General features: G+C 40.9%; 1 long non-coding RNA gene across 2 annotated transcripts in view; it reads right to left on the bottom strand.

Annotated features, from left to right (window-relative positions):
• The window catches only part of LOC122815531, a 107,612-nt gene extending 96,265 nt beyond the window's left edge, over positions 1-11,347 (bottom strand). The window contains exons 1-2 of one of the 2 annotated variants that reach the window (XR_006366964.1): positions 11,223-11,347; positions 10,098-10,227 (exon numbers count right to left, since the gene is read on the bottom strand). This is a non-coding gene — a long non-coding RNA (uncharacterized LOC122815531). Of the gene's footprint in view, positions 1-10,097; positions 10,367-11,222 lie in introns of those variants that run through there. The other variant, XR_006366963.1, reaches the window with a different exon arrangement.
• Positions 11,348-22,263: the final 10,916 nt, after the last annotated feature.

Raw genomic sequence — 22,263 nt, 5'->3', positions numbered from 1 at the left:
TTGCTAAAATAAAAAAAATTGCGTTACCATATGTTTCCTGAAAGATAGCCATTTAAGTTTCAATCTATCATCATTATTTAGTGAATTCAGTTCTCACTAATTTGCTAGAAAACCAAACATTTTAAGAGAGACAGGCCAAAGAGCTGGAGTGGGTAGGGAATATAGGCTCCTGTTCCCTGTACCTAAGGTACAGGGTTTGAGCCTGACTAACTCTAACCAGCCAGTATGCTTAACCACAAATTTTAAGAGAGACAGGCCAAACAGCTGGTGTGGGTCAGGAAAATAGGCTCCTGTTCCCTGTACCTAAGGTACAGGGTTTGAGCCTGACTAACTCTAACCAGCCAGTATGCTCAACTGGGGCATTTTACACCCCCCAATAAAATAAACTGAAATTACACAATAAATAAACGAGGGATACCACCACATAAATGAGCAGATAACCTTCCAACTCAAAATGGAGACAAACAAGCAGCGGATACCTTCCAGCTCAACACTTACCCAACCAATAGAAAATTTAAATAGGGTATCTATGCACAGTAACAAACTGACTTGGCAGCAGATAAAAGTAAACTTGCAGTGCAGCCCAGAAGATAAAATAATTGAGCAGATAAACTGAAACCATCTATGCACAATAACGAATGGACTTAGCAGCAGATAAAAGTAAAACTTGCAGCAGATACCTTTCAGCTCAACACTTACCCAACCAACAGATAATTTAAACAGGCCATCTATGCACAATAATGAATGGACTTAGCAGCAGATAAAAGTAAACTTGCAGTGCAGCCCAGCAGATAAAAATAAATGAGCAAATAAACTGAAATGGGCCTGAATGGACTTAGCAGCAGATAAACTTGAAGTAGGTTAGTACTGCAGATAAATTACTGCACACTTCCCAACAGATAATTTAAAGCTATAAATAAATAAACAGGCCCAGCAACGGTTAATGCCATAGGTGGAAATTGAGCAGATACCTTCCAGGCTCCAGCAGATAAAACTGCACACTTATCCAACCAACAGATAATTTAATGAGCAGATAAAACCTGCAGTGCACACTTACCCAGCACATATGATAAAGAAATAAATGAGCTGTTATACTGAAACAGGCCTGAATGCACAAAAGCAAATGTACTTATAAAATACATTAATTGCACGTTTTTACTTGGACATGATGTGGTGGGCTGACTCTGTAAAACTTATGCACATCTGCATGATTTAACGCCATTGCTGTTTACATTCCCTAAATCCCTCCTGTCCAACAGGCAGTAGCTGATGTCATCACACACACACTCCTGTAGGCTGGTGATGACATCAGCCATAAATTTAAAGTGGTAAACTCAAAACTGTTAATACAAAAAAAAGACTGGGAAATTCAAAAATTAAGGGGGTCTCTCAGAAATTCGTGGCATCCCAATATTTTGCCCTCAAAACCAGTAAATACAGAGGAATTCGATAAGGTTGAGAGGTATGTACTGATGAGACCATAAAAAGGCCTAAACATGCATATTTACAGCTAGTGGGATTTGTTTTTTATTGCTCTGAATATAATCATAAAGCTTTAAAAAGTAAAAAGTCATGAGCATTCAGAAGCCATGTAGCTCATACACTGGTATGACCTTCATGGATCCTTTGCATATATTTATATTTATATATATATATATATATATATATATATATATATATATCATAGGCTGAGGGTCTAGATTGACTCCCCCCCCCCCCAATAAAAAAAAAAATGAAAGCACGGCTGAGATCACCTAGTATATTTGGGTACACTGTTGGGGCCATCCAATATGGGAAAGAAGTACAAGTACTATAAAATATTTAAAAAGTGAAAGGTTTGAAAGGCTTGCTGTGGTCACTCGTGAAAATGAAATGGCAGCTGAATCGAAGGTGTCATGTCACAAGAGGAGAACTGGCAGTAATTGTATGTGCAACAGTGTAAGTGCTTGTGCAAAGTGAACAAACAGCTAAACAGCTATCAAATCAGGGATCAATCAGGCAACAGCTGTGCTAAACATAGGACATTCAGAAACCGCTTTGATGAGGCACTGGTATGTTCATACTGGGTCATTTGCATACATCTCATGAACCTCTATTAAAAAAAGGTTTAAGGTATTACACAGTGGAGACTCCAGGTTGATTGAACCCACCCCCATCAAAAAAATAAATAAATAATGCTGAACTGAGATCACATAATATATTTGGCAGAACTGCTGGCTTCATCCAGTGCATGGACAAGAAGAGCAAATACTATAAAACATCTAAAAAGTGAAAAGTTTGAATGGTTTTCTGTGGTCAGTGATGAAAAAGAAATGGCTCTGGAGTGGAAGGTGTCATGCCACAGGACCACCACCATTTCACTTCATGGAAACTAGCAGTGATTGTAGGAGCAGTGGTGTATGTGCAAAGTTTACAGAGAGCTTTAAATTCAGGGATCAATTAGGCAAAACCATATTGAATGCAGAGCTCAACCAAGCAAAAACTGTAATGAGTGCATGGTTCATGAATGCAGGTTTCAGCCAGGCAAAAGCTGCATTAAATGCATGGTTCAAGCAGACAAAAGCTGACTTGAATGCAAGATTTAAACAAGCAAAAGCTCTAGTGAATCCATGCTTCCACCAGACAAAAATTAGGAGGTGCAATACTCAGCAAGGTAAATAATCCCTCATCAGCCTAAACAAGCAATGCAGGGGACTAATCAAGTCCATGACCAAAGCAAAATCTGAGGTATAATTAACCTCCCAGGCCAAGGACAATCACAAAGCTTTGTTCATCTTTCTCCATAACTTCAGATGCAGTGCACAACTATGTACCAAATTAGTTTTAAATACTGCCGCCAATATGGAGCCATAAGACAAAGCAAACCTCCTGGCCGACAAATTTTGCTCCAGTTTTATGAGAAATACACAAGTGTAAATCCTCCAACTATGACTAGAGAGCAGCTACTCAAGTCTCTCTCCAGGGCAAAGAACACTGCACTGATGAGTGTTAATAATATCCCAGGATGTCTTTAAATAGCATGAAACAAGAACTACTAAGATCACTAAAATCAGTCAATCATAGAGTAAATGCATGGATACACATCCAGTCATCATGAGGAATGGTGTTGAAGGGCTTGGCCAGATGAAGATTCACCATCTCTGTTGCATGGCTACTGTCTACAGACTTTGTAACCCTTTACCAGTATAAATATACATGATCTACCCTTCCCAAAGTCAAACTGTTGGAGGTCAGGTTTAATAGCCAGTAAAGGAATACCAGTCATGTTTGATCACAACTCTTCCCAGTGAAAGTTAGGACATGAAAATCCATTAAAGTGAATGGAAGAATTCCTAATTTCAGTTTATATACTATTCTGCTTTCTTTCTCGCTCTCTCTCTCTCTGTCTCTGTCTCTCTCTCTCTCTCTAGCTCTCTTTGCTGTCTGAAAAATTCTCATTTAGGAAGAAACTGCTAAGTATGATATGCTGTGACATATTTTTATGTCAATAAAACTTGGATTCTCTTGGTTATACTTAATTTAGTTTCATTTGACCTTCGATTATACTGATGTTTGGAATTCACCCGACTTTATGGTTTCTTATAAACATAAACTAACAAAATTGTTCTCATTTTTTAGTGCCACACAGAGTAATTTACCACTGAAACACAGTGTTTTCTGTTCAAAGTGTCTGGGATACCCTTATACATTGTAGTAGCCTGAGCTACACTGCAGCAGAGCAGAACATCTCAATGAAAGCCTGTGCTATACTGGTTACACACTATTGCTGGAATTCAGAAACATTTCACAGGTGTCACATAAAGTGCATACTGCAGGTAGATTCATTTGCAGGATCTTGGGAAATGCAATTCAGAGACATGTTTAGCCACAATGTGGAAGACCTCATTATGAGATGTCTATGATTCACTTTCCTTTGGTAACCTTTCCTGCACCCCCCCCCATGCTTTATGTTGGGGGATGCACTCCTCAGACACTTCCTCACACACATTCAGACATTCATGCACAAACAGAGACACAAACACACACACACACACACACACACGCACACATGCACACACGCACATATCCCCCTACACACATCCAGATAGATACTCAAATCACATCCACTCATTCGATCATACTCACAGACACACTCACCCATTCACTCATAACTTAGACACACACACGCGCACACACACACACACACACACACACACACACACACACACACACACACACACACACACACACACACACACACACACACATACACACACACACACACACACACTCATAATAGTCCATTCATAACCTTGCAGAAATGCACATACACCGACATTCACTTTGCAAACAGAGGGGAGGTCCCAGCACAGAACCCTGGGAGACTCCACTGGTCACTGGTCTCTTTGTGGAGATGATGTCCCTTATTTTGATTTCCTGCATCCTATCTGTGAGCCAGATGACAATCCTATGGGTGATATAGGGGTATATTTCTACTTTGTTTAGCTTTTCTACTATGTCTGAGCAGGGAATTGTGCCAAAAGCTTTGGCCAGGTCAAGGCATGTGTTGTGTACCATTTTGCCTTCATCCATTGTATTGGTGACCTTTCTAAAAAAGTCCACATGGCTGAGTAAACATGACCCGCCCTTGACAAATCCAAATTGAGATGGTCTAGTGTTTGGAGGTTCTCTATGTCCTTATTGATTAGTTCCATAATACGTAAGTCTTTCTATAGCTTTGCTTATGATGCTGGCTAGACTTATGATATGTCATATGGACAACTCTCTCTCACTTGATCATCCTATTTCTACCATAGATAGTAAATCTTTCTACCTGGCCTAATTATTTTCCAAGGGAATATCCACAGCATTCAAAGAAGTCATCATAATGCTGGACTCTTCTCTTATTAGACCCATCAATCAATACAATGCCCACTTTGATATGTACAAATCCAAGCATATAATTCAATTGGAAAGACCCCAAAGATTTTTAATCAAGAAATTTTAAGGCCTTAGATCCTTCAACTACCCTGATGGGTTAGCATGAATCTACTTATAATAGCTTGCCAGCTTCTCGGAGATGACTTGTGTCTTGGTTTTTCAGCCATGAATGACCCACTCCTATCTGACCTTGTATTTCATTTACAAAACCAGTAACTCTACAACACCTGCACAAGGGAGTTGAATCTAGACCACAATTCAACAATACTCGCAGGAGGGTGAGTTTCTTAAAGCAACATATTTCAAGCCACTACAGGTCAAAAAAGTACTACCCTGTCTACCTTTAAGGTGACTCTTTGATTGGATGGGCAGACATAAATTCACACCACAGTATCACATATGGTCTTGCTCGGTATAAGAGGTGAGAATAATTAATTGATCAAAAAGGTTGGTATGAACGCCAGGGTTATCATGTATGATCTTGCTCTATCTGAGAGGCGAAAATGATGGCAAGAATGTCTATGTAAAGGTGCACAGGGCTAGGCATCTTATGGTCCCTGTGATTGCTTGCATAATATTAATCCTATGTTCCTATCTGATGTAATAATAATCAGGTCACAGCATGACTCACAATGTCTAAGATTTTACTGTGCTGTAACTAAAATACATACTGCTGTGATTTAACAATAATCAGGCCGCAGCATGTCAATGATCCCTAGAATATAACTGTGATGTAATAATAACCAGGCAATAGCATGTACACGATCACTAGAATTGCTGTGATGTAACACTAATCAGGCCACAGCACAGCCGTGATCTCATGAGTACTGCTGTGATGTAACAATAAAAACATGGCCTGATCCCTAGAATACTGCTGTGATGTAGCAATTATCAGATCACAGCCTGGTCACGATCTCTAGAACAGTGCTGTGATGTAACAGTAGTCAGACCAGATCATGGCCATGAGCTCTAGAATCCATCCATCCACAACCTTTTTTTTCTCATTTTTGCACACAGGATTAGGGTGTCACTTCAATAGTGACAATCATCTAGAGCCAAGATTTACATCACCGGGTGGCTAGCCCTGCTGTGGTAGTTCATCCACACCACACACCCGCATGCACACTCACACCTATGGCCAATTTAGAGTGTCCAATCCACCTATTCATGTCTTTGGAATGTGGGAGGAAACTGGAGTACCTGGAGGAAACTCACGCAAACACAGGAAGGACATGCATACTCTGCATAGAAGGCACCTTAGCCAAGAATTGAACCGGCGAACCTCTTGCTGTGAGGAAACAACACTATCCGCTATGTTACTGTGCTGCCTAGAATACTGATGTGAAATGAGAACACAACAAGGCACTGATCCCTCGAACACTGATGTGATACAACAATAATCAGACTACAACATGGACATGATCCCTTGAACACTCGTGTGATGCAACAATAATCAGATCACAGCATGGATGTGATCCCTTGAACACTGATGTGATACAGCAATAATTAGACCACAACATGGACATGATCCCTTGAACACTCGTGTGATGCAACAATAATCAGATCACAGCATGGATGTGATCCCTTGAACACTGATGTGATACAGCAATAATTAGACCACAAAATGGACATGATCCCTTGAACACTCGTGTGATGCAACAATAATAAGATCACAGCATGGATGTGATCCCTTGAACACTGATGTGATACAGCAATAATTAGACCACAACATGGATGTGATCCCTTGAACACTGATGTGATACAACAATAATCAGATCACAGCATGGATGTGATCCCTTGAATACTGATGTGATACAGCAATAATTAGACCACAACATGGACATGATCCCTTGAACACTCGTGTGATGCAACAATAATCAGATCACAGCATGGATGTGATCCCTTGAACACTGATGTGATACAGCAATAATTAGACCACAACAGGGATGTGATCCCTTGAACACTGATGTGATAAAACAATAATCAGACCACAACATGGCTATGATCCCTTGACCACTGATGTGATACAGCAATAATTAGACCACAACATGGACATGATCCCTTGAACACTGATGTGATACAACAATAATCAGACTACAACATGGATGTGATCCCTTGAACACTGATGTGATACAGCAATAATTAGACCACAACATGGACGTGATCCCTTGAACACTGATGTGATACAACAATAATCAGACCACAACATGGACGTGATCCCTTGAACACTGATGTGATACAACAATAATTAGACCACAACATGGATGTGATCCCTTGAACACTGATGTGATACAGCAATAATTAGACCACAACATGGATGTGATCCCTTGAACACTGATGTGATACAGCAATAATTAGACCACAACATGGATGTGATCCCTTGAACACTGATGTGATACAACAATAATCAGACCACAACATAGCTATGATCCCTTGACCACTGATGTAATACAACAATAATCAGACTACAACATGGACGTGATCCCTTGAACACTCGTGTGATACAACAATAATTAGACCACAACATGGATGTGATCCCTTGAACACTGATGTGATACAGCAATAATTAGACCACAACATGGATGTGATCCCTTGAACACTGATGTGATACAACAATAATCAGACTACAACATGGACATGATCCCTTGAACACTGATGTGATACAACAATAATCAGACCACAACATGGACATGATCCCTTGAACACTCGTGTGATGCAACAATAATCAGATCACAGCTTGGATGTGATCCCTTGAACACTGATGTGATACAGCAATAATTAGACCACAACATGGATGTGATCCCTTGAACGCTGATGTGATACAACAATAATCAGACCACAACATGGCTATGATCCCTTAACCACTGATGTAATACAACAATAATCAGACTACAACATGGATGTGATCCCTTGAACATTGATGTGATGTAGCAATAACCAGGTCACAGCATGGTCATGGTACTTGGGCCACTGAAATGAATGAATGAATGAATGAATGAATGAATGAATGAAGTTTTTTTTTTTTTGTTATTGTGGAGTCCTCTTTCTTATTTAACTCAGTGCCTGCTAATGAAGTGCTCGTTCCCATGTTCAAGTGCTGTCTAAACAGCGATATCAAAATAACCTGATCGGACCCCCTACTTACCTACGCGAAAAGGGAGAAATTGCGTTTCAGTAAATACAGATCCTGTGTATGGTATATGTTTAATTCTTTGCTCCTGCATCTATAATGTACTCCAGCTAGACTGCTAAGGAATTATACATAGTTTACAATTTCTGCCTTTCTCTGACAGGCCTTGCATTCACTTCACATATTTAATCCCCCTTGGTATCTTAATTATGCATAACTGTTTTCATAGCTATGATTTGTTTTAGGTTTAAGTAAAGGAAGACGACTACCTCCACTGTTTGCTGGCACAATGCTTCATGTTAATCCCGGGACATTTATGAGACCAACTGGGCAGAAAGGCAACAAAGAAATATCTAAGCAAACACATACTTTTAGATCTCTGTGGCTGATTACATGACAAATGTCATGCAATCATCATCATATCACTCTAGTAAGTGGGTAAAAGTAAGTACAAAACTGTGAAACTTATAAAAATACAAGACAGTAAGTAAAAAGAAATTCAAAACAGTGTTTTTGTGGATAGTTATATGCAATGTAAATGTAACACACACACACACACACACACACACACACACACACACACACACACACACGCACACGCACACGCACACACACACATGCACATGCACACGCACACCACACAAACGGAAATATTCTTGTACACATCCTGTTGAAAAAATAAATATATTAAACAACAGTAAATACGCTTTTACTTTAAAGTCTCCAATTTACCTGTTTGATAAAAATAATAAAAGAATGAAAGAAATGTTTGACAGTGAGAAAGTTTAAAGCTGTTCAGAAGCCTCATTTTAACACTCATTTAGTTTTATTGAACAAATCTATTCAGTCTCTACACAGAAATATTCGTTGATACACTTGTATTATTTGAACAAAAATAGTAAAGTTGGATGATCTTCACAGAGAAATTTCTTTATTTGCTTTGTTTTGTTAATAAAGTTAAGCAGAGCAGTACATGTACTGAGAAATTCAGATAAAAACAGTGAAACTTGTTCATGTGCCTATGAGTATGTGCATTCGTGTGTGGGGGTACGCGAGTGCATGTGCGTGCATGCATGAGTGTGTGTGTGTGTGTGTGTGTGTGTGTGTGTGTGTGTGTGTGTGTGTGTGTGTGTGTGTGTGTGTGTGTGTGTGTGTGTGTATGTGTGAGTGCGCATGCGCATGTTTGTAAGTTACGTAATCTCTTGGCATTTCATGAAGGTCTACCAAGCTTAAATTCCTGTTTTTGGAGAGAGTCTTACAATAAACTAGTGAACATTTAAACGATCTGTTACAAGTTACAAAATTACCTATGTGGAAATTATGAAACTCACACCTTAAGGATGAAGTCCACTAACAGTTAATTGTTCTCTTTTGTACCATGTTCTAACTCCAATGCAAATAGAATTTGTGTATGCGTTTTACAGATGTTCATTTCTATATGCTTGTATGCTTCCCTCCTTGTGAGTAAAAAAAAATATATATATATATATATATATATATATATATATATATATATACACACACACACACACACACACACACACACACACACAGACATATATCATATACACACATACACACGTAAATATACAAACACACACCACATACATACATTAACTATGTATAATGACACACATAAAACTCGCGATACTCATAGTAATAGATACTTTCACTCATAAAGTTCTCGTTGCTCATAGTAAAAGTATTCTTTTCACTAATAAGCTTGTGTTGGTTAACAGACCTGCTTCTTTGCTAGTGCAGTGCAGTTAAACCAAATGGCCACTAGATGGTACATGCCGAGCATGACAAGGCTCACTCAATTACAGTCCTGCCAGCAAGGAATTTACGAAATGTGTCAGCAGTTTAGCTTCCAGTTCTATTCAAATAATATTTTAGGAAGTAAGACAAATAAAAAATAAAATAAAATAAAAATAAAACAGAACAAAGCAAAAAAAAACCCGGAAAAAAGCAGCCCATCATTTCACTGCCAGCTCTTTATATATACTGTTTTTTAAAAAGAAAAATAAATGGCCAGATGCATACATACCTAAACACATGTGGACTGCTAGATGTCCCTGAGGTATCCCAGCGTGCTAGATATGGCGCTGTTCAGCTTTACTTGCAAAAAAAGTCTTGTGTGCAAGCATGTGCCTGCATGGCATGAAGTCTTCTGAGATCTGAGAAATACGAAAATATATCCATCGATGTATTAAACAGTTCGATTAAAAAGTATCAGGCGTTATAACAGATTTATTCATTTATTTTTGAGGTTTTGAACTATGTTCCATATATTATAATCTGCTCTGGCTTGTGAAATTCGGCAAACATCCGTCTTCCAGCAAGCTTCATAACTCACAAACGCCCAGTGATTAGTGTGGACTGTGACTGCGTCACACATAATCATTTCCCTTTCATTCCACTAGGTGGTGCCAATTATATTGCACAAGCAATAGACACACATATGTATTCTTTCAGAGGAGGAAAAAAAGTTTTATTTTAACCCTAGACTTTTCAGTTCATATCAGCAATACAGTAAAATACAAGGAAGAGTGAACAATTTCACTTACATAATTTATGTGTTCGTGCTAAAATACATTTTAAAGATTTAAATGTGAGTTATTAAAGAATGCCTTTGCTTAATTCATATCACAGGAAGTGTTTATAAAAAGGAATGCTTAGCCTGAGAGATGACGTTTCACTTTCAAGACTTTTTTAATGGTCCGAACTTTATACCGTTCAGTGTTTCTTCAGATCTTCAGCATTTAAGTATACTTATTATTCGGTACAATAAATGACATAAAACAATTTTGGTACTTTGTATAACTTCTTTTTTGCTTACTTAAGTTGTCATATTACATATTTTTAGTAATGTATAACGTAGCACCACGTTCTTACTACCAGGTCTTGTCATTATTTTTCACATCCCCTGGAAGCCGCAACAGCTTTGAGTTTAACAAGTGTTATATACTTGCTCAAATACTCATTTGCCAAGCACGTCTGTCAGCTATCATTGCAGAGATGTGTTTCTGACCATCGCCAAAATGCAATCAGCTAAAACTTAGATGAGCATTAATAATTCACAAAACCTTGAAAGGGATCTTCTTCTTCTTTAACCCTGCAAGTGCAATAATGAAAGTTCACTGCAGATGGCCAACGGTAGCTTAATCTTTACCTGGTGCATAAAGTAGTATAACTGCCACCACTTCCACGAAAGTTAATTATTCAGAGGAATCTGGAGTAAACAAAAATTTACCCAGACTGAAACAATCACAGGAACACGAATTCAGTAAAGCTTAGCACTAGTCAGCCATCTTAGATCACATGTGCTCTCAGACATATTCGATATATAATGATCATTCGCTGAGCTTTAAAGAAACCTAACATGAAGTTTTAGAAATGCCAGCTTAACGAGAAATCAGCAGATTTTTTTCTTTTATTGATATATGCCTTAGTACTATAATGTGACTGCAGGCATATGTGAATGTGTATGCGTGTGTTTGTGTGCATTTTACTTCGAAAACAGGTCACATGATATAAAAGTGATGTCTTCAGGAAATGGGAATATAGGTTAATAAACTTCCCACCTAGTAAATGCAACATAACTTTGTTTTCATGCAAGTAACAGTAAATACGCTTGTTTAATACAGCAGTTTTCAACTATTTAAAATAAGATTTTTTTCAAATTCAGAGCAGTATGATATTGATGGAACTAAACCAAACATGGCCACCATCATCTGTTTCATCAAACATAGTTCGTCTACTTACATGACAGAGAAACGATTCACTGCAATTTAAAGAAAATCTACTTTTGAAAGGGATGTAGTGAATACGATCAGCAAAACAGTCACTGCTACTTGGTAAATGTGCCCATCCCTGTTTATGTGCTTTTATGCTCAGCCAGTGTGCATTTATTTTTTAACTGCCCCACCCAACCTTTCCACAGTGTTCAATTGAAATCATCCCACAAGCTTATCCCATTTCCCCTTTTATACTGTTTGAAACATGTCCTAAGCATTTTTTTATCAATCAATAGCCTTTAGTTAAAAAAACTGTCATTATCTCTTCTGCATTACTATTATTATTAAAAAAAATATTGTCATAATATTTTCTGCAGTTTACCTTTGATGGCATCAGCACGTCTTAACTGGAACAGTCAAGTGGGGTCTACTGTGCAGATTCTGCCAAGAATATGAGACAGACCCTTTTTATTCCCTTTGATGTGCTGTGCATCAGTCAGTTCGAAGTGGGACTAGCAGTCCCTTGTCACTACACCATACTCACCTTAGTTCTTCCTTATAGCACCACCCCTTTTTTATACAAATAATTTCCAAAAACATGTATAAAAAAAATTCTGTGCAGCTTTTGTAAAAGGTGTAGCCAAAACCTAGGAGAGGAGATTCCTCCTAGCACTCCACTTGTGCTGTTAGAGAGTGGGCACATAGCAGTAGCCCTTCCCTTTGTTCTTAGAGAGTGGGCACATAGTAGTAGCCCTTCCCTTGTACTGTTACACAGTGGGCACATAGCAGTTGCACTTCCCTTGTGCTGTTAGAGAGTGGGCAGATAGCAGTAGCCCTTTCCTTGTGCTGTTAGAGAGTGGGCACATAGCAGTAGCCCTTCCCTTGTGCTGTTAGAGAGTGGGCACATTGCAGTAGCCCTTCCCTTGTGCTGTTAGAGAGTGGGCACATAGCAGTAGCCCTACCGCTTGTGCTGCTAGAGAGTGGGCACATAGCAGTTGACTTTTCTTGTGCTGTTACACAGTGGGCACATAGCAGTTGCCCTTCCCTTGTGCTGTTAAAGAGTGGGCATATAGCAGTAGCCCTTCCCTTGTGCTGGTAGAGAGTGGACACATAGCAGTAGCCTTACCGCTTGTGCTGCTAGAGAGTGGGCACATAGCAGTTGACTTTTCTTGTGCTGTTACACAGTGGGCACATAGCAGTTGCCCTTCCCTTGTGCTGTTAAAGAGTGGGCACATAGCAGTAGCCCTTCCCTTGTGCTGGTAGAGAGTGGACACATAGCAGTACCCCTTCCCTTGTGCTGTTGCAGAGTGGGCACATTGCAGTAGCCCTTCCCTTGTGCTGTTAGAGAGTGGGCACATAGCAGTAGCGCTACCGCTTGTGCTGCTAGAGAGTGGGCACATAGCAGTTGACTTTTCTTGTGCTGTTACACAGTGGGCACATAGCAGTTGCCCTTCCCTTGTGCTGTTAAAGAGTGGGCACATAGCAGTAGCCCTTCCCTTGTGCTGGTAGAAAGTGGACACATAGCAGTACCCCTTCCCTTGTGCTGTTGCAGAGTGGGCACATAGCAGTAGCCCTTCACTTGTGCTGTTAGAGAGGGGGCACACAGCTGTAGCCCTTCACTTGTGCTGTTAGAGAGTGGGCAGATAGCAGTAGCCCTTCCCTTGTGCTGTTAGAGAGTGGGCACATAGCAGTAGCCTTTCCCTTGTGCTTTTAGAGAGTGGGCACATAACAGTAGCCCTTCCCTTGTGCTGTTAGTGAGTGGGCACATAACAGTAGCCCTTCCCTTGTGCTGTTAGAGAGTGGGCACATAACAGTAGCCCTTCCCTTGTGCTGTTAGTGAGTGGGCACATAACAGTAGCCCTTCCCTTGTGCTGTTAGAGAGTGGGCACATAACAGTAGCCCTTCTGTTGTGCTGTTAGAGAGGGGGCACAGAGCAGTAGCCCTTCACTTGTGCTGTTAGAGAGTGGGCACATAACAGTAGCCCTTCCCTTGTGCTGTTACAGAGTGGGCACATAACAGTAGCCCTTCCCTTGTGCTGTTAGAGAGTGGGCACATAGCAGTAGCCTTTCCCTTGTGCTTTTAGAGAGTGGGCACATAACAGTAGCCCTTCCCTTGTGCTGTTAGTGAGTGGGCACATAACAGTAGCCCTTCCCTTGTGCTGTTAGAGAGTGGGCACATAACAGTAGCCCATCCCTTGTGCTGTTAGTGAGTGGGCACATAACAGTAGCCCTTCCCTTGTGCTGTTAGAGAGTGGGCACATAACAGTAGCCCTTCCCTTGTGCTGTTAGAGAGTGGGCAGATAACAGTAGCCCTTCCCTTGTGCTGTTACAGAGTGGGCACATAACAGTAGCCCTTCCTTTGTGCTGTTAGGGAGTGGGCACATAACAGTAGCCCTTCCCTTGTGCTGTTAGAGAGTTGGCACATAACAGTAGCCCTTCCCTTGTGCTGTTACAGAGTGGGCACATAACAGTAGCCCTTCCGTTGTGCTGTTACAGAGTGGGCACATAACAGTAGCCCTTCCCTTGTGCTGTTAGAGAGTGGGCACATAACAGTAGCCCTTTCCTTGTGCTGTTAGAGAGTGGGCACATAACAGTAGCCCTTCCCTTGTGCTGTTAGAGAGTGGGCACATAACAGTAGCCCTTCCCTTGTGCTGTTAGAGAGTGGGCACATAACAGTAGCCCTTCCCTTGTGCTGTTAGAGAGTGGGCACATAACAGTAGCCCTTTCCTTGTGCTGTTAGAGAGTTGGCACATAACAGTAGCCCTTCCCTTGTGCTGTTAGAGAGTGGGCACATAACAGTAGCCCTTTCCTTGTTCTGTTAGAGAGTGGGCACATAACAGTAGCCCTTCCCTTGTGCTGTTAGAGAGTTGGCACATAACAGTAGCCCTTTCCTTGTGTTTTTAGAGAGTGGGCACATAACAGTAGCCCTTCCCTTGTGCTGTTAGAGAGTGGGCACATAACAGTAGCCCTTCCCTTGTGCTGTTAGAGAGTGGGCACATAACAGTAGCCCTTTCCTTGTGCTGTTAGAGAGTTGGCACATAACAGTAGCCCTTCCCTTGTGCTGTTAGAGAGTGGGCACATAACAGTAGCCCTTTCCTTGTTCTGTTAGAGAGTGGGCACATAACAGTAGCCCTTCCCTTGTGCTGTTAGAGAGTTGGCACATAACAGTAGCCCTTTCCTTGTGTTTTTAGAGAGTGGGCACATAACAGTAGCCCTTTCCTTGTGTTTTTAGAGAGTGGGCACATAACAGTAGCCCTTCCCTTGTGCTGTTAGAGAGTGGGCACATAACAGTAGCCCTTCACTTGTAATGTTAGAGAGTGGGCACATAACAGTAGCCCTTCCCTTGTGCTGGTAGAGAGTGGGCACATAACAGTAGCCCTTCCCTTGTGCTTTTAGAGAGTGGGCACATAACAGTAGCCCTTCACTTGTGCTGTTAGAGAGTGGGCACATAACAGTAGCCCTTCCCTTGTGCTGTTAGAGAGTGGGCACATAACAGTAGCCCTTCCCTTGTGCTGTTACAGAGTGGGCACATAACAGTAGCCCTTCCCTTGTGCTGTTACAGAGTGGGCACATAACAGTAGCCCTTCCCTTGTGCTGTTAGAGAGTGGGCACATAACAGTAGCCCTTCCCTTGTGCTGTTAGAGAGTGGGCACATAACAGTAGCCCTTCCCCTGTGCTGTTAGAGAGTTGGCACATAACAGTAGCCCTTTCCTTGTGCTGTTAGAGAGTGGGCACATAACAGTAGCCCTTCCCCTGTGCTGTTAGAGAGTGGGCACATAACAGTAGCCCTTCCCTTGTGCTGTTAGAGAGTGGGCACATAACAGTAGCCCTTCCCCTGTGCTGTTAGAGAGGGGGCACAGAGCAGTAGCCCTTCCCTTGTGCTGTTAGAGAGTTGGCACATAACAGTAGCCCTTCCCCTGTGCTGTTAGAGAGTTGGCACATAACAGTAGCCCTTTCCTTGTGCTGTTAGAGAGTGGGCACATAACAGTAGCCCTTCCCTTGTGCTGTTAGAGAGTGGACACATAACAGTAGCCCTTCCCTTGTGCTGTTAGAGAGTGGGCACATAACAGTAGCCCTTCCCTTGTGCTGTTAGAGAGTTGGCACATAACAGTAGCCCTTCCCCTGTGCTGTTAGAGAGTTGGCACATAACAGTAGCCCTTTCCTTGTGCTGTTAGAGAGTGGGCACATAACAGTAGCCCTTCCCTTGTGCTGTTAGAGAGTGGGCACATAACAGTAGCCCTTCCCCTGTGCTGTTAGAGAGTTGGCACATAACAGTAGCCCTTTCCTTGTGCTGTTAGAGAGTTGGCACATAACAGTAGCCCTTCCCTTGTGCTGTTAGAGAGTGGGCATATAACAGTAGCCCTTCCCTTGTGCTGTTAGAGAGTTGGCACATAACAGTAGCCCTTTCCTTGTGCTGTTAGGGAGTGGGCACATAACAGTAGCCCTTTCCTTGTGCTGTTAGAGAGTGGGCACATAACAGTAGCCCTTCCCTTGTGCTGTTAGAGAGTGGGCACATAACAGTAGCCCTTCCCTTGTGCTGTTAGTGAGTGGGCACATAACAGTAGCCCTTCCCTTGTGCTGTTAGAGAGTGGGCACATAACAGTAGCCCTTCCCCTGTGCTGTTAGAGAGTTGGCACATAACAGTAGCCCTTTCCTTGTGCTGTTAGAGAGTGGGCACATAACAGTAGCCCTTCCCTTGTGCTGTTAGAGAGTGGGCACATAACAGTAGCCCTTCCCTTGTGCTGTTAGAGAGTGGGCACATAACAGTAGCCCTTCCCTTGTGCTGTTAGAGAGTGGGCACATAACAGTAGCCCTTCCCTTGTGCTGTTACAGAGTGGGCACATAACAGTAGCCCTTCCCTTGTGCTGTTAGAGAGTGGGCACATAACAGTAGCCCTTCCCTTGTGCTGTTAGAGAGTGGGCACATAACAGTAGCCCTTCCCTTGTGCTGTTAGAGAGTGGGCACATAACAGTAGCCCTTCCCTTGTGCTGGTAGAGAGTGGGCACATAACAGTAGCCCTTTCCTTTTGCTGTTAGGGAGTGGGCACATAACAGTAGCCCTTTCCTTGTGCTGTTAGAGAGTGGGCACATAACAGTAGCCCTTCCCTTGTGCTGTTAGAGAGTGGGCACATAACAGTAGCCCTTCCCTTGTGCTGTTACAGAGTGGGCACATAACAGTAGCCCTTCCCTTGTGCTGTTAGAGAGTGGGCACATAACAGTAGCCCTTCCCTTGTGCTGTTAGAGAGTGGGCACATAACAGTAGCCCTTCCCTTGTGCTGTTAGAGAGTGGACACATAACAGTAGCCCTTCCCTTGTGCTGTTAGAGAGTGGGCACATAACAGTAGCCCTTCCCTTGTGCTGTTAGAGAGTGGGCACATAACAGTAGCCCTTTCCTTGTGCTTTCAGAGAGTGGGCACATAACAGTAGTCCTTCCCTTGTGCTGTTAGAGAGTGGGCACATAACAGTAGCCCTTCCCTTGTGCTGTTAGTGAGTGGGCACATAACAGTAGCCCTTCCCTTGTGCTGTTAGAGAGTGGGCACATAACAGTAGCCCTTCCCTTGTGCTGTTAGAGAGTGGGCAGATAACAGTAGCCCTTCCCTTGTGCTGTTACAGAGTGGGCACATAACAGTAGCCCTTCCTTTGTGCCGTTAGAGAGTGGGCACATAACAGTAGCCCTTTCCTTGTGCTGTTAGAGAGTGGGCACATAACAGTAGCCCTTCCCTTGTGCTGTTAGAGAGTGGGCACATAACAGTAGCCCTTCCCTTGTGCTATTAGAGAGTGGGCACATAACAGTAGCCCTTCCCTTGTGCTGTTACAGAGTGGGCACATAACAGTAGCCCTTCCCTTGTGCTGTTAGAGAGTGGGCACATAACAGTAGCCCTTTCCTTGTGCTGTTAGAGAGTGGGCACATAACAGTAGCCCTTCCCTTGTGCTGTTAGAGAGTGGGCACATAACAGTAGCCCTTCACTTGTGCTGTTAGAGAGTGGGCACATAACAGTAGCCCTTTCCTTGTGCTGTTAGAGAGTGGGCACATAACAGTAGCCCTTCCCTTGTGCTGTTAGAGAGTGGGCACATAACAGTAGCCCTTCCCTTGTGCTGTTAGAGAGTGGGCACATAACAGTAGCCCTTCACTTGTGCTGTTAAAGAGTGGGCACATAACAGTAGCCCTTCCCTTGTGCTGTTAGAGACTGGGCACATAACAGTAGCCCTTCCCTTGTGCTGTTACAGAGTGGGCACATAACAGTAGCCCTTCCCTTGTGCTGTTAGAGAGTGGGCACATAAAAGTAGCCCTTCCCTTGTGCTGTTAGAGAGTGGGCACATAACAGTAGCCCTTTCCTTGTGCTTTTAGAGAGTGGGCACATAACAGTAGCCCTTCTCTTGTGCTGTTAGGGAGTGGGCACATAACAGTAGCCCTTCCCTTGTGCTGTTAGAGAGTTGGCACATAACAGTAGCCCTTCCCTTGTGCTGTTAGAGAGTGGGCACATAACAGTAGCCCTTCCCTTGTGCTGTTACAGAGTGGGCACATAACAGTAGCCCTTCCCTTGTGCTGTTAGAGAGTGGGCACATAACAGTAGCCCTTCCCTTGTGCTGTTAGAGAGTGGGCACATAACAGTAGCCCTTCCCTTGTGCTGTTAGAGAGTGGGCACATAACAGTAGCCCTTCCCTTGTGCTGTTAGAGAGTGGGCACATAACAGTAGCCCTTCCCTTGTGCTGTTAGAGAGTGGGCACATAACAGTAGCCCTTCCCTTGTGCTGTTAGAGAGTGGGCACATAACACTATTCTTTTTTTCATTTTGTTCAGTATTTTTGTGCACTACAGCATTGCAATCAGATCTGCCACGTTTTGTTTTCCATGACTTTACATTCACAGTAAATGTCCACTGCAGTATCCTGTATCTGGACGCTGAGGCTGGGGTCACACAGCACCTATATATAGTGTAGCAGATGTCACCATTCACAATTTTCTGCATGCCTAATCTTGTTCTTCCTTATCTATGGTCTCAACCTTTGATAAAATGTTTATCTAAGATCTTGTTACCATTGGAAAATGAGTACATCTTTTTTTATTTGCAAACATTTGTATGATACCTGCTGAAAACTCTCACAAGCAGCATAAAATCTAGTCGTGGTGACACGTGTTGTGTAATTTCCACATCTTCTGTTGTGTACTAGATGCTGTGTCTTTTGCTCCTTTACTAATGTAGTTAATGAGACCCAGGACTCAAATTATACAAGTGCTTTCTCTGTTTGTGAAGGTTTCCTTATAATACACACACACACACACACACACACACACACACACATATATATATATGTGTGTGTGTTTATGTATATGGTCTGTGTTTGTATGTATGTGTGTATCTGTATCTACTGATATGGCAGTACTTTGACGTTTTCTTTCATGTGATGGCCTGTGCTTCACATGTCACTGAATATATAAACAGACTGCTGATATTTTCTTTAGGTGGATTTTGAGTGATTAAGAACACTTTACAAACATATAGTTACTAAATGCGTATTTTTATCTCCAAAAAGAATATGAACTTGGATTACTGGTGTCTTTAGTAAACAAATTGCCATTAAACTCCTGTACTGCAGAAACCATGGAAATATATTCTACTTTATCCATATAAGTAGAAGTGCACACAGTATTTTTCAGGTATTGTTGTCTTAAGCAAAAGCTACCAGGCAAGACTAAAGGAAACTATTCATCAACGTTTGCTGGTAGACATCCCATGAAGGGCAAAGTAATATGGGTTCTTCATCAGATTGGACAAGGTACTGTTTATGCTACAGTGCATTGCTATAGGCATATTCAGATATAAGATTTCTATTGGTCTGTTTATTCCTTTTATTTTCTTGACAAGATTACTGCACTATAGGGGATTCATAGCAATTCTGATGCAGTCCTGTGAATTTGAAGAAAGAAAGCACAAAACAAGTTATACAAAAAAGGAGATGACAGTTGTCACCAAAAAGCTTTTTTTTATTATTTTGTACATTTTACAAAGTACCATAGTCTTCATTTTTTATTTGGATTTATAGATATCACCTACTACATAATACTCTCTTTTTATTACCCATTAGCCTACAGATTCTTCCCTTGTACGTATGTAGTTTTCATGTTTAATAGTCTGTAGGTTTTCTTATTGCATACATGTTATTTTCAGGTTTCTTTATTACCTGTGTAGGTTCTCCCCTTGTAAGTATTGGGTTTTCAGGACTTTTACCCATTTAGTAGAGCCTGTAGGTTCTCCCCTTGTATGGTTGGACTTTTCAGGTTTCTTTATCACCCAATTAGTAGAGTATGTAAGTTCTCACCTTGTATTTATATGGGTTTTTCAGGTTTATTGCCCATTTAATAGAGTCTGTAGATTCTTCCCTTCTATGTACTGGGTTTCTCCTGTGAGACTTTGTTTCTTCTCCTGTCCAAAACCATGCTACGTAATACAGGTTCATAGATAAGTACTAGGTTATCCTACTACTAAATAATAAGCTGTCCTACTAACCTAACAAATCCGGGGCCTAAACCTTTACTCCTGCTCTGTGGCTAAACTATGGAACTCCTTTCCTTTAACTATCAAAATGGCTACTTTCAAAACCTCTACAAAAGAATACTTCAAGAAAGCTTAGATTTGCTCCTGTATGAGCCCAGGCACTCTTTCACCTTTTTCTACCTCTACTGTCTCTATCCCCACTACTAACATACCCTACCCTCCTCTCTCCTGGATGGGAGAAAGGAAATTCACCTGGGATCACATCAGTTGCCCTGCTAGACAGGGGTTCAGGGAAGTAAATAGCGTGGGAAGAAATAGCCAGGGAATTGTTATGGCTAGGCTTGTATAGGCCCTAGGGCCGATAGCCTAGTACCAACCTATAAACCTATGAACCTACACATGCTCCCCTGAGGTTACAATTATACCTTTTCCACATCTATTCCTACTATCCTCTCTATCACACCCTACCCTTCTCTACTCATACTATCCTACGTCTTCACCAATATAAACCGTTACCATATTTCATGACCTCTAGAATATTGATAATCATTATGATAATCATCTATTATGTAAATAATGCTGCATCTTCCTGTTATCAGGCTTTCCATATAATTCATGCTTGAACACTATGACTTTAGTACGTCTGTTGAGTTTTTATTCTGAAAAACTAAAGTGGAGTTTTTAAAACTTTTGGCTTGAATGTTATGACTTTAATATGTCTGTCTAGTTTTCCATTCTTTTAAACATACATATCTGGAACTTTTCTCTCTGGGCCTCCACTGAAAATGACCAAGTGGGACTTTCCCGGTAAACAAATGGCAAATAAATAAATAAATAATAAATCTGCCCTTACTGGCCATTTTAAGCCTAGCCGATTTCCATTTTTCATGCTCAAATTAACATTCTATTTAGTTAGAAATTGTCCTTACTCATTCCATGGTCGATAATTATATATATTACCTCTAATGAGAATAAATGTGGTCATACCATAAATAATTTTATGGGACCCATGCATGGGATAAAGCATTTAGCAGCTGCCACTGTTCACTAGTAGTTCAAGGAGCGGCCCAGGGATAAATATTCTGTTTACCATCCATAGAATCAAGTTGGTCTAAAATGTTAAAAAAAAAAAATATATATATATATATATATATATATATATATATATATATATATATATATATATATATATATATATATATATATATATATATATATATATATATATATATATATATTTATATATATATATATATATATATAGGTCCCCTTAAAAACATCTAAAACCCATAACATCTAATTTCATAACACTGAGACCAGAACATCTGAAACCCAAAATATCTAAAACCCATAACACTGAATTTCATAACATCTAACAGTAAAATCACATGAAATAATATCCCCTCCACATATAACGACATATAATGACACCAAACTACCAAACACACTTTTTACTATGTTTCGGCCGGGGGGGCTTGATATAGTGGGGTTAGAAAATTAACTTTTTCCCACTGTAGTATGATCTTGGAGTTGGTATATTTAATTTACGGGGGTTATGAGGTGCAGAGCCCCCCACATGGGGGTACGGGGGGTTTGCCCCCCTGCAAAAATGTAGTAAAAAGTGTGTTTGGTAGGTTGGTGTCGTTATATGTGGAGGGAATGTTATTTTCTTGTGATTTGTAGTGTTAGATGTTATGAAATTCGATGTTATGGGTTTTAGATGTTCTGGTCTCAATGTTATGCAATTAGATGTTATGGGTTTTAGATGTTTCAAAGTAGATATATATATATATATATATATATAAATATATATATATATATATATATATATATATATATATATATATATATATATATATATATATATATAAATATATATATATATATATATATATATTTATATATATACACATACACATACACACACATATATATATATTGCATTTAGCAATGCCCTTTCAAGAGGTCCAGAATTTGGCTG

Source organism: Protopterus annectens, chromosome 11.part0 (genome assembly GCF_019279795.1).
Source record: "Protopterus annectens isolate FY-2018-M chromosome 11.part0, PAN1.0, whole genome shotgun sequence".
NCBI lineage: Eukaryota > Metazoa > Chordata > Ceratodontiformes > Protopteridae > Protopterus > Protopterus annectens.
Note: the sequence above shows the minus strand (reverse complement) of the source record. Positions and strands in the feature narration are given on the sequence as shown.